The following is a 12,428-nucleotide window of genomic DNA, read 5'->3' as shown; positions in this document are numbered from 1 at the left end:
TACAAAATCTCTTAGACATAGCCCAACTACTTGCCAGATGTCTGGGGTAGCCACTGAACTAATACAGTGAATACACAGAAAAAGCTCTGCCTTTTAAAAAGAATATATAAATTCCTTAGGATTTCTCCCCTCCCCCTCCCACCCCCCACAAAGAAACAACTGTCAGCTATGTGATATCTCAGCTGGACAAAACCCATAAAGCTGGGGCAAAGCTGCTCGGCACAGGAGTTTTCTGTGCAAAACCACAACACTGAGGGGCAGCACGAGAAAGGATCTGGTGGTCCAAGGGGGCAGTTTGATCTATGGGTTTTCATTTCGGAGTTACGTACGATCGCCTCCACTCTGGAGTCTGAATCCTCAGCCAGTAGATGCTTATTTAACTCATGGTAAGATCTTGGCAGGAAGTCTGACATTTTCAGAAGATAACTGCAGTTAATAGCACAGATCTACTTAATCACTTCAGTCAGGACAGAATGACCCAGTGTCATCTTCTGATCTATGAAATGATGGCATCAAATAGGATGAAACAACTGGCTGCTACAGTGTTGAAAAAATGATGTTCCTACAGTGTTCAAACAGATGGTTTTGGGGAAAGGAAGAAGGAGAGCAAATGGAGCTGTAGAGACAGAGGGTCACACCTTCCTCAAGGACCGCAGCCCGGCATGTTAGCATCCCAAGAAACTACAACTGGAACACATTTTTTCCCACAAGTCAAAATTTGGGCTTGGAAACCTGCATAATCCCCCTAAAAGAGAGTCTGGAAGTGAAAAGAAATCAGTAAAAGTGGATATGCTATTGTTATTTCCAGTCCCTCCTTCCTTCTAATTCTCCTTAGCTACTGTCCTGTCTCACCAGGGAGGCCACCACCCCTACAGAGCTCAGCACACCATCACAACACTGACAGTCAATAAACAGAGCAGGATCCTTACCACAACCCCTCCATGGTCACCTTCAGGCCAGCTCCTTCAAAGGAATCACCTCATAATTTACCCCCTCCCATAGGATGCATTAGTCCAATCCCCAAATATCTGCTAAAACAGTGGTTTGCAGCCTGTAAGCATGGACCAACCAGTGATGGGCTGGAATTAGTCTGTGAAATGCTTCAAGACTCACACGGGGCTTTTAAAAAAACCCAACCAACCAACCAATCAAAAAATGATCATTCTTACTGGATTTTTCTGAAAGAAACAATGTACTATTTCTAAGTACTCAGATGAATTCAAAGGCCACAATCACCAGGAAATTATCTAAATGAAGTTCTGAATAATGAGGATCGTGTCACGTCAGCCACCATCTATTAATGAAATGAAAGGCAGAGCGGTAAAAATAGTTTTCACCACAGTAAAAATAACACCCTAAATGGTGAATGACCTTTTTTGTGTTCTTGTTGCTGAATCTTCATGAAAAACCATGTGAAAAGATCCCTACACAAGATGCCAGGCGTTTCCGGCAAATCATACCAACCGCAGTATCATTAATTTAATCTTCCACTACTCAACTCTTCTCCTGACTGAAAAATCAATGCTAATAAGGAGCTTTGGGAAAAGACTGTGTTGATGCCTCATCTTGTATGGACTAGTTTTAACCTGCTATCAAATGACTAAGTGGCTTTAAAGAACCTATAAACTGAACAAAGAGATTTTTAAACGTCTCTTTCCCAAACGGTGCTCTCTGCTGATGAAGACATCTAAATGCATGAGGATGGGTTTATGTGCTACCTCAGCCTCTCTGTCAGGAACGCTGAGGACGGAGGCCAAAGCCTTGTACTTCAACTGCATCAGCCCTACATTTGTGTGCAGGAAAGCACCAGGCAATGAATCCACCAAAGAGCAATTCAAGGAGTTGGAGACACTAATAGGGTCTGAATCTGTTGTAACTGAAGGAAAAGAGTGTGGTGCTATTTGCTCATTCGGATAAACTGCTGCTAGAATAATAACCAAAGCCTGAAGAACAAGTGTGATCTTATGCAATGGTTAAGATAGGATAAAACCATCACCCTGAACAGCCTCAGCTTCACTCCTAAGAGTTCCCTCCAGAGCTGACCTAAGGTGTCTCTCTTTACCTTAAGATCTTTGGGGAGACAGGCCAGGTCATGAGGCATCTGGGAGATCATTCCTCATCTCTGGGAGCTGTGAGACTTGGATTGTTTTGAGTCACACAACTTTTTTCCACTTTTTGGCAAACTTCCCACCAAAATTTGCTACATGGCCACCACATTGCCCTACTTTAAATCATACCATCTGGGGACCACTAAGTCATGAATTAGAATATTGTCTTTAATGAAAAATTTTCTTTTATGACTAGTCAGTTCTTTGAGTTCATATGTCTCTTCCATTTCATATTTTATCTGAATGTGTAACCACTAATCATGTTGATCTGACCACCAGAGTAGCAACTCTCCTATCTCTTACCTCTTTCTACATCTCCTAGTACTATGATGGTTGGATCTTTAAATCAAAGGTCCCGAGGTAACTTCAGCTGCACTCAAATACAAATAAACACACCAATATTTTTAGTAGATTTTTAGGAATATGCTTTGCTTTTTGAAGATTCACCTACCAACATTGGAAAGCACTTCTGAATTTTTCCTATGAATGCAAGGTTGCCTCTATAGTGAATAGATTATTTACTGAATACTCATTCACCTTCCAAAGGCAGTTTAAATTTGTTTTGCTTTCTATTCAGTAGCTTTGACCATGAAGGGAGGGATGGGAAAGGATGTATCTAAGATTAAATATTCACTCAGTCTGAGTAGAAGCTGCCTCCCTCTTACAAGAGAGACTGAGAGACCCTTAAATGCCTGCTTCATATTTCCCTCTTCAACACACTCATACATTTATAATAATGCCTGCTATTAATGCAAATGAGGGGGAAAAAAGTAGAGTATTTATCCCAGCTAAACATCACTGTCTTATCACTGTGACAGGAGTGGGAAGGAAACCAAACTCCACTACATCAAACCAGCTTTTAACACTGAGATTCATCCTGATAATATCATGGCAGATAGTTTATCAGCAGGATCTCATTCATCACTAACTCCAAATAGGGAGTCTGTGATGAGGTTATCATCCCACCAGAGCCCTGTTCCATTCCCCAGTGCCTTGCTTTCAGCCCCGTATCAGCATGCCTGGCAGAGACACCGACCCAGCCCCCACAGGGCTAATCCCAGAGGGACCAAGGTGTCTCAGAAGAGCTCTGTGCTCTAATGAGTTGGCAGCTGCAGTGAACCACCATCGCTTCATACCTTGAGGCTGTAATGAGGCTGCTCTCCTCTGTCACACAGTGATCCAGCCTATGGTTCACAGGAAACCCAGACATGGCCGTGGGCTGTTTGGGTACCATGCATCAGCATGAGGATGACATTTGGCTAAAAATGGCCAAAAAAGAACTGCTAGATCCATGCATGCAGATAAATCCCACATCCCCAGGCACACTGGAGTGTCCAGCCCACCATGCATCTGCATGAAGCTGACCTCTGTGTCTGACTCTGCTTCTCCTCTGTGTCAAAGGTAGCGACTCTCACCAGGGCGACATCTGTCTCTGTGCTGGAATGACTTACCTGCCTCAGATAGCACAGGTTCCACAGCATACTGTGCCCAGGTTCTCCAAAATCCTATGTACCCAAACATCTCTGTGCTTGGGTCATCAGTGGTCCCTTTGTCTTGTCTCTGTAGGGCATTATTTGCAGCTCTGTCCTTGAGCAGTGCCCTCAGTGCATGGGAAGGATGAAGAAGGGGCTGGTCCAGGTGAGGTCTTAGACCCCAGCACCTGAGACGACTCTTAACCAGCACCACATTTCAGCTCCCATCAGGAGGGGCCAGCTCTGGGCAACATGTTTTGGGATTGCCACCAACACAGAGTTATCAGGGTGAAAAACAATCCCAAAATGTATTGTGCTTTTGTGCTCTGCTACAGCATGTTATGTGAAGTGGAAAAAACATATAGGGAAAAAGTTTATTGTTTTCCAGTAATTTCCCCAAACTCTTACCATTCTTTATTTGGTCATTCTACAGATTACTGCTCTCACTCATCCTTAGATCATCATGCAGCAGGAAAATGGGATGAAGCTGAAAGATAACAAAGCCCTGGCAAGACTCCCACTATGATTAGACATTTTGATGAATAACTAGCATGACCAGAGTTATACCAGTAAATATTTAAAGTTATTTATGAAATGAAGTCTCAGGAAAGATGTAAACTCCTATGATTTGAGAGGCATTAGCTAACCTCTAATTACAGAGGGAAAGGGAGGAATGGAAACTTTTCTGAGATAAGGGATAACCTAACTGCTTGTTGCAGGGTTTCTTGGAACAACTTTGGTCGGTCCTGTTCTGGTCATTGTCAAAATCCTGGGCTAGAAGACTTGCAGGTCTGAGGGAGATTTGCAGCTCCTAAATTCCTAGAAAAACAACTGTAACTTATACTTTGCCTGCTACAAACATTTGATTTTCTACACTAATTATAGAAATATATTATTATCTAAAATCAGATGTTTTGTTACAAGCAAAACATTACCATAGATACCTTTTTTTTTTCTCCCAAGAGCTGCAATTAATACTTTATCCATTACAAATATCTGGGATTTATTTATATTTTATATATATATATATATATATATATATACACACACATATACACACAATTTAGGTGCTGTAAATCATTTGTTAAAGTGTTTTTCTGGCACATGAGAAAGCTGGAATGAGAAAACAGCTTCCCACTGCAAGAGACCCAAGCTCAAACACTTTTACAGATAAACTATTAAAAAAAATAAGGGAAGACCATAGCATTGGTATAAATCAATGAGACCACTCATTGATATAAAATATGATCAATTCACCGAAATTTTAATTATTATGTGCAGCCTGCTTAACTTCTCTTTCCTCTATACAGTGTTGGATCCATTAATTGTTTCTTTTTTTGAAAACTCACTTTTACTACCCATTTTTTAAGGAGTACCCAAAGCAGTAGCCTCCAACCTTGATTGTGTCCCTCAAGACAAAGATCTCATGATATACATCATTATGTGTGCTCAGGTTACCGTCCCTTCTGCTTCCACTCTGCCAAGGTAGGAATTTTGGAGTAGTTTGTTGTGGAAGTGGCTGGGTTTTGGTGTTATACAGAGGAGAGCCAAGAGATGCTCCTTACAGCTGTAAAGGTTGATCGCCGTCCTCGGATCCACAAACTCAACACAGGAATATTTCACCTCCTGCCCAAATGTGGGTTTTTTGCTGTAACAGGTCACCAAAGGAAATCAGTGGTAAACCCCAACCTTCTGTCTCCAGCACATAGTGATATTTTGTATATTATAGGCTCAGGCACACCAATGCCCTGGAGAAGGTATAAGCTCAAGAATGCTGCAGGAATGCAGAGAGGTGTCCAGAGAGCCTGTGGATTCCCTGTCCCTGAAGGTGTTCAGGCTGGATGGGGCTCTGAGCAATCTGGTCTACTGAAAGGTGTCCCTGCCCATGGCAGCAAGATTGAACTAGATGACCTTTAAGGTCCCTTCCAATCGAAACCATCATATGATTCTATAATAAAGCAGCATTCCAGGGCAGGAACCACAACAGATGTACTGGAGCAACCAGAGCTGGTCCAAAGACACACAGCACCATTTTGGAGTAGTGAGATCCCCCCATGTGCTGCAGGCTGTGCCAGATTTACCCCACAGCTTTAGTCTCACCAAGGGTGGGTCTGTTCTTTCTGCAAGGAGGAGGTACAGATATACCCCAGGTGTGCAGGTCAGCTTGTGCTGACACAGGGAGCAGGTGACCCTCAGCAGGGATGCCCAGTCAAATGTGCCTGTTTGGGATCCTTTTGGGGCCCTGTTGAACCACAGCTGAACTGGAGGTGAACAAGAGTGGACAGGTTTCTCTGGGATGTGCCAAGTCCCTGGAGCTGATCAAAGCATGGAAAGCAAAGCACTCCAGGCAGTGTCATGACCAACAAACCAGGGGGTGCAGTGGCAGCACCAACAAATATTGATGATGCCACTGTCTCCAGAGCACTGGTGTCAGCCAGCTGGGGCTGCACACACCTAATCACAAGCCAAAACGCTGGGAGTAATGGTCAGTCTTCGGTACAGACCATGCAACACAACACAAAACAATCGCAGCCCCTGCTCTCGGATGAGCTCGCCTAACAAGCTTCTCTAGTGGCTGCATACAGACAGCAAAGTAAAAAAGTGAGAAGAGGGTGATTCCTGTGGAACTTGGCAAATTGAGCAACACCAGTCCTGAGCAGCTCATCTGGTGCTGCTGTTCACTGTGTGAGCCTCCCTGTGAAAAATTCGAAGTATTTTTGTGCATTTTCCTGAAACATTCTTCCTCTGCGAGTTGGCACCTAAGGGTCAACAGCGCTAATAGACACTGATGGGGTGGGAAGCAACATTTACTCTGTCCTGATTGGTTTTGATTTTCCAGTAATGCTACTACGGAGTTATGAGCCATTTCTCCTGGCCCAAATCCAAAACTGGTGCTTGAAACCTGAGGTTCAGCAAGCACTGATGTTGTTTGCTGGCTGAGGAATGGGCATTTCTGGCAAGAGGCTGCTGATTAGAAGGGGTGACAGGAATGCTGAGTGGTTGAATCACTCCTGAAGAAAAAACACAATTCAGTTAGCATCCCCAGAAACTCCCGCAATGGAAATTTGTCTGCTTTCCCCATTTACAGCCCACACTGTGCCCATCAGAATATACATTACCCTTGCAAAAAAATCTTTAAAAAGTTGTTCCAAATCTGTGAGTTGGTCACACAGACATCGTTTGCAGTCCAGAGCCCTGCTCCTTGATGCTCATGTGTTGCTTGTTTTATCAAGGCATCAGACTGCATCTGAAGCAGGGCTCAACGTGCCTGCTGCCTGCTGCCACTCCTCCACCACGTCCCCAAAACCCAGCCCAATGCTCAGCTCGGGCAGCCCTCCTCCATCTCCAACGCCTTGCTGAGGAGGAAGCGGAGCAGACTGACCAAATTCCGATCCCCTTACACAGCCCCTCAGAGTTGCTCTCTGGACGTCTCAGCACAGCCTTGGCCGCTTGCTCAGACCTGAAAATAAAGTGAAGATTCAGGGAGCCAAAGTCTTCCTTTTACAGGAGAAATCAAGTGTGGGATATTCCTAGCCTCAGGCTAATCAGACCCCAGAAACTTCCCTGCATTGGATGTGGTCTCAAGCTACGTCTGTTGTTACTCACATTATTTAAAAAAAAAAAAACAAACCAAAAAATTAGCAAAACAAGCAGCTCAAAAAACCCCCAACCCAACAGTTCTGGGGAAGAAAAATGCAGCCAAAGTCCCAGCCCAGGGGTGGGAGGGAGATGCAGCAGTCTGAAGAAATCCCTGCCGTGCCCAGTGTCAGCTCCTCCCTTACCTGCAGCAAAGGTTTAATTGTAACCTTACAGCACTGACATTAGCAATGCAGAAGGTGATGAGAGATGTACACACACAGATGCACAGAGTACTTCATAGCAATAACTGCAAATGCTGATCTAGGTTCAGACCACAGAAATTTCCCATGGTTTGATCTCCAGCTCTCCTAGATAGCAGAAGAAATCTATCCCCAGAGCAGCTGGGGTGGGCTTGGTCTCCCATTGGATCTGTCTTTTAAGGGTTTCCACACCCAAGATGGCTCAGATGAGCCATCTCTGTGCTGGGAAGCTGTTTGGGGCTGCAGAGACCAGGGCTCAGACCTGAAGAGAAAATTTTGAGCGTGGGAGGGGCTGTGAGCTGGCCAAGCGTGGAGCAACATTCGTCTGAACGAAAGCAGCTGATGCTGCCCCTGCAAAGAGCATCATTCCCAAAGCCTCACTGACGAGAGACAGCTCTCTGATAAAGAGGGACAAACACTGAAGATGATAACGGCTGTGAGGCTGAAGGTCCTTCAGCAAAACAACTCACTGAAATCCTCCCACTCTCTTCTACCTGCTCTGCTCCGCGAGCAAGAGCTTCCCATGACAAAGACCTAGACTGAGCCTTCCATAACCAAACCCACCCTGTAAAAACTAATTAAAACATTTAATTAGCTTTTGATTAACAGCATATTTCAAAATCCTTTAGAGACTTGCAGATCAGCAGAGGCACAACTTTGGAGTCCGGGGCTGTTCAGTTTTGAAACACGTTCCCTCCTTGAGAGCAGACATGCAATTACAGCACTACACTAATTGCTCCTCATTTGCAAAGCCAGAGTATGAAGCAAGTTGTGTTAATGTGTCGAAATGGGGGGAGAAATAAGGAGAGCAATGGATCACTGAGTCTTTGAAGGGAAAAGTAATATTGTAATAATTTATACAAGGGAGAGTTTATGGGTATGACAGTCGCTCTCAAAGAACAGCAGCGCTTGGCCAGTAAATATGGTTTGTTTGAGAAGAGCATCACTGCCATCTTCAGGACAGTCACTTTCTCTTTCCCAACACACAGTAGCTTTCCTGAGAGCATTTTTTGGTTTATGCAATACAAAGGAAAGTTTTCTACAAACTGCCGAAGTTCTATTTTTAGTTATTACTGATGCTCTGTGGAGGATGCTTTGGTCCGATGCCTCCCCGCTTCTGGATTTTGACACCTCAAACTGCCTATGCAGGAAAACCTCATAAACATCACTTGCAGTGCATCCTTCAGTTTAAGACCTGTCAGTCAGTCTGCCCCATTTCAGTTCAGTAACATTTCCTAATGGACATATCTGGCCCTTTATGCAGTGTAGATGAAATTTCTCTAAGGAGCCACCCTCTTCCACTTCTTTTGCAAGATATTTACATTAGCGTAAGAGAAGTGTTAGCAAACTCCTTGTGACATCAGCCAATGGCATTAAACCATCATTCCTCTATCCAGGACAGTCAATCAGCTGCCACACACAGAAAGCATCTCTATCCTGGGCCTCGAAGCAGCATTTCACTCTCAAGCACTACAAGCCATTTGAAAGACACACAGTGCTGAACGTAGAGTCTCTCATCTTAAAAACAATAGGATACTAAATGGAATTGCTTTAAAGCTAGGAAATAGCTCAGTTAGAATGCCCACATTACTGAAGGCCACGTCTTTCAGCAATGCACTCCTGCGCTGTGTTTAATTACACCAATGCCGATCAGGGGTCACATAGCTGGTTATGGGGACATCAGTTTTATACTGCAACATCTCCCTCCACCCCGGAATTGGACACGTCTCATGTGCCCCTTCACACAATGGAGGTGTTCCAGCCCATGGGATGAGCTGGATGCGCACACATACTCCTTTCCCAAGCCTGGACACTGGCCCGTCATTTGGCCAATGTTCAAGCATCACTTTGACACAATGGGCACATGTGCAATGCAAAAATATGGGGCAGCCACAATAAAATAAACAGCTCAGTTTCTTCTTAGCCTGCATCCAAGAAAGAGGTAGGTCAGGCCACAAATCAGGCCAGAGAGATGCTCCTGCCAGGCCAGCTCTGACTTGGGGTTGCCTTAGACTTCTGTGACCATAGAGGCCACCTCTTCTCTGCTCCAGTCAGTTCACAGTGTATGTGGTTACCAGCAAAAAACAAAGCCATGAAGGACATACAGATGTCACCTGCAGCAGGAGCTCTCCCTGCTTCTGAGGATGAGGATGTCAGTGATACACCCCGAATGGCAAGGAGGGGGAGAACATACAGAAACACTCCTCCAGAGACCTTGGGATCAAAAGGGATTTGCCATCTTAAACAAGGGAACCCCATGGCTAGAAGCAGGACAGGGCACAGCTCTTGTATGTCCCACTTTACTATCATGGTCATTAGGTGCTTGTAACTCCTCACCTCAATTACTGGACACCTCTGACCCCTGCAACAATGTGTTGGCTTCTGGACAGGGCTCAAGGGCAACCTCAGTAAGTATGTTCATGACACACCAAGTCCCTGTAACTTGTTGCCAGCCTACCATGTACTTAAGCATTTGCTGGTGAAATAACTGGAGCACTTGGAAAGCTCGATTCTACTTGGGCAATTCTTGTAATTTGTAACACTCCTGCAGTAATTAGATAACCTTACCACTGCCCCATACAACCCCACAAACACCCATTTCACACTGCTATAGCTGTGACACAAAGGGTCCACAATATTGCACAGATGCAAGAGACAGGGTCAGCTTATACCTGGTTTGATTTGCTCACCAGGTACAGTCCTTCTTTTGTTGTAACCTTGACAGAACAGGTAACCCTGTCCAGTCACCTTTTTAACATCACAGTAATAAAACTGAAGGATGAGACCAGCCTGAAAGAGTCAATAGCACGTGGAGAAGCAAATCACTGTCCAGATCCAGAGCAGCGAGTTGGTTGCAGTCATCTGGTTTTTAACTATCCCATGTGATAGCAATTCATTACAAAATTTATACGCAAATTGATACCATGAACTTTATACTGGGATTGCTTTTGTCCCTGCCCCACTGTCCCCAGATGGGGAGCTGCTACTATTGACCAGCCCCCAGGCATTATACCAGGCTTGAGAAAAGGGATGAGAAAACTTGGCTTAGGCCAGTAAAGTGACCAAAAGGGCAAGAGCGAGCCAGTAACCTGGTAATTCAGAGCTAGTTCTCTGTTTTGATACAAGAAGCCACTTCACAGAGGTGAAAAATTTTGAGAAAAAAGTAACCCCATCACCACAGCCAGGACAGGCACCCTCAAGGATGGCTTCCACCTCAAGCAGGACTTGTGACTACCTGTGTCTGCAGCACCCCAGGGAACATCACAGTGACCTTCTACACTGACACACACTTGAAACGCCACAACTAACTATAAACCCGCAGCAACTGCATACACTACTTCGTTAGTTATTTCACAAGTCTAAGTGTTTTCAGGGACAGAAAGATAACACTGAGAAGAAAACCCAAAGAAAAGCAGGATGAATATCCTTCTAATGAAGCAGCAGTCTAAAGAGTAATCACGTTCCTGCTGCGGAAGACAAGCCTGCCTCTCCCAGTCTCCTCCAAACATTATAAAACTGAACAGAGATAGGTAGCATTTCTGGCAAAGTGAAACTCTGATGTGGTTTATAAGCAGGAGAAGACATGGACAGGAAAGTACACTTTTTTAGGATAAACATTTCCATAATTTATTTTTTATGTGAAATTTGAAGAACCATATCAACACCATCCAAGTAGGTTGCTACTAAAGAACTGCAAAAACATTCTAGAGCTTGGGAGTGGGACACGTTGTTAGCCATGCAGCCTCTATACTGTCTGTGACACACATCACACACACCACTCTGGATTGGTTTCCCCCAGAGACACATCTGTGCCCAGAATTTGAGACTCACAAGAAAGGAGCAACAGCATCATGAGGAGAAGGCCTTCCACCCACAACAGCCACAGGGTGGTTACACCAACTCACAGCACAGGGAGGATGGCCAATTTGAGCAGAGCATTTATTTAAACCATTAAGTGCCACCCAGCCCAGCATCCCAAGGCTCCAGGTATCACATACACTAGGGTGGTGCCATCCAAACAGCACAGTTTTTCCCCCAAAACTTACACAGAAGCTATTTGGTGGCCAATACTTAGTGGTGGGCCTCACAGTTGCTCTCCTGTCCACTGCCACATATAAGTGCTAAAACAAAGGGGATAAGATTAAAGAGTGGGTTTGCAAGGAACAAGCACCAAAGCTTGAACAGGAACATGCAGCTGCTTCAGTTCAAGAGTGCAAACAGCTCACATGCCTGGTACACTTGGAGGGCCTGTTTTCTTCTCTTGGAAAGCTCATGAGGGGGGAAGCTTGTGGAGCTGTGGGCCAGCCAACTCCAGGCAGGCCAGCTCTAATCTCCCTTCCCAGTTGCCTACACAAAGAAACTTCAGAACACAAATACCGGAGGAAAAAAAGGAAAGTTCCAATTATCCTTAGACCACAAGAACAACAATGTTTAAAAGCAAAGATGCTGGCAGGGCAGCAGAAAGGAAGAGCTGTCCAAAAGAGTCGACTGAAGAAACAGTGTTTAGTCGGTAGCCACTGGGGCAAGACAAAGAAGAAATTTGCTGTATGGTTGGTTCTTCTACAATGGTACCCAGGCTGGATTTACTGTTTCAAGTGTTTTCTAATGAGATCAGAAGTAAAAACTGTCAACTACACAAGCTGTGCTTAAAACTCATTCCCTGTAACTCAGGTTTCTTTTAGAAAGCTCTACTTCCAAAAAGTAACACTGGACAGGAGAATGGTTTGCTCCTCCTGGGATTATTATTCCTTAACTGTATTCACAGTAACAAGGCTGACACTAAATTGTTGTTTTTTCCTCAGGGTAATGAACTGATGAGGACAGTTTCCCTTTCAGATCCATGCAGAAGGGTCAGTTGTATACAGTCTGTAATATTCATACGATTCTGGGAAAGATTTTTTTTTCTTTTTAAACAAATCTAGTTCTGTCCTTCCTCAGATTGATACAACTATAATATTGCCAAAAGGACTAGAGAGCAGTATCATGTCAAAGAAAGAGTATTTTATTCC

The sequence above is a fragment of the Corapipo altera genome, unplaced genomic scaffold (genome assembly GCF_003945725.1).
Source record: "Corapipo altera isolate COAL_440 unplaced genomic scaffold, ASM394572v1 51, whole genome shotgun sequence".
NCBI classification, from domain to species: domain Eukaryota; kingdom Metazoa; phylum Chordata; class Aves; order Passeriformes; family Pipridae; genus Corapipo; species Corapipo altera.
The sequence above is the reverse complement of the archived record's forward strand: the minus strand, read 5'-3'. Positions refer to the sequence as shown.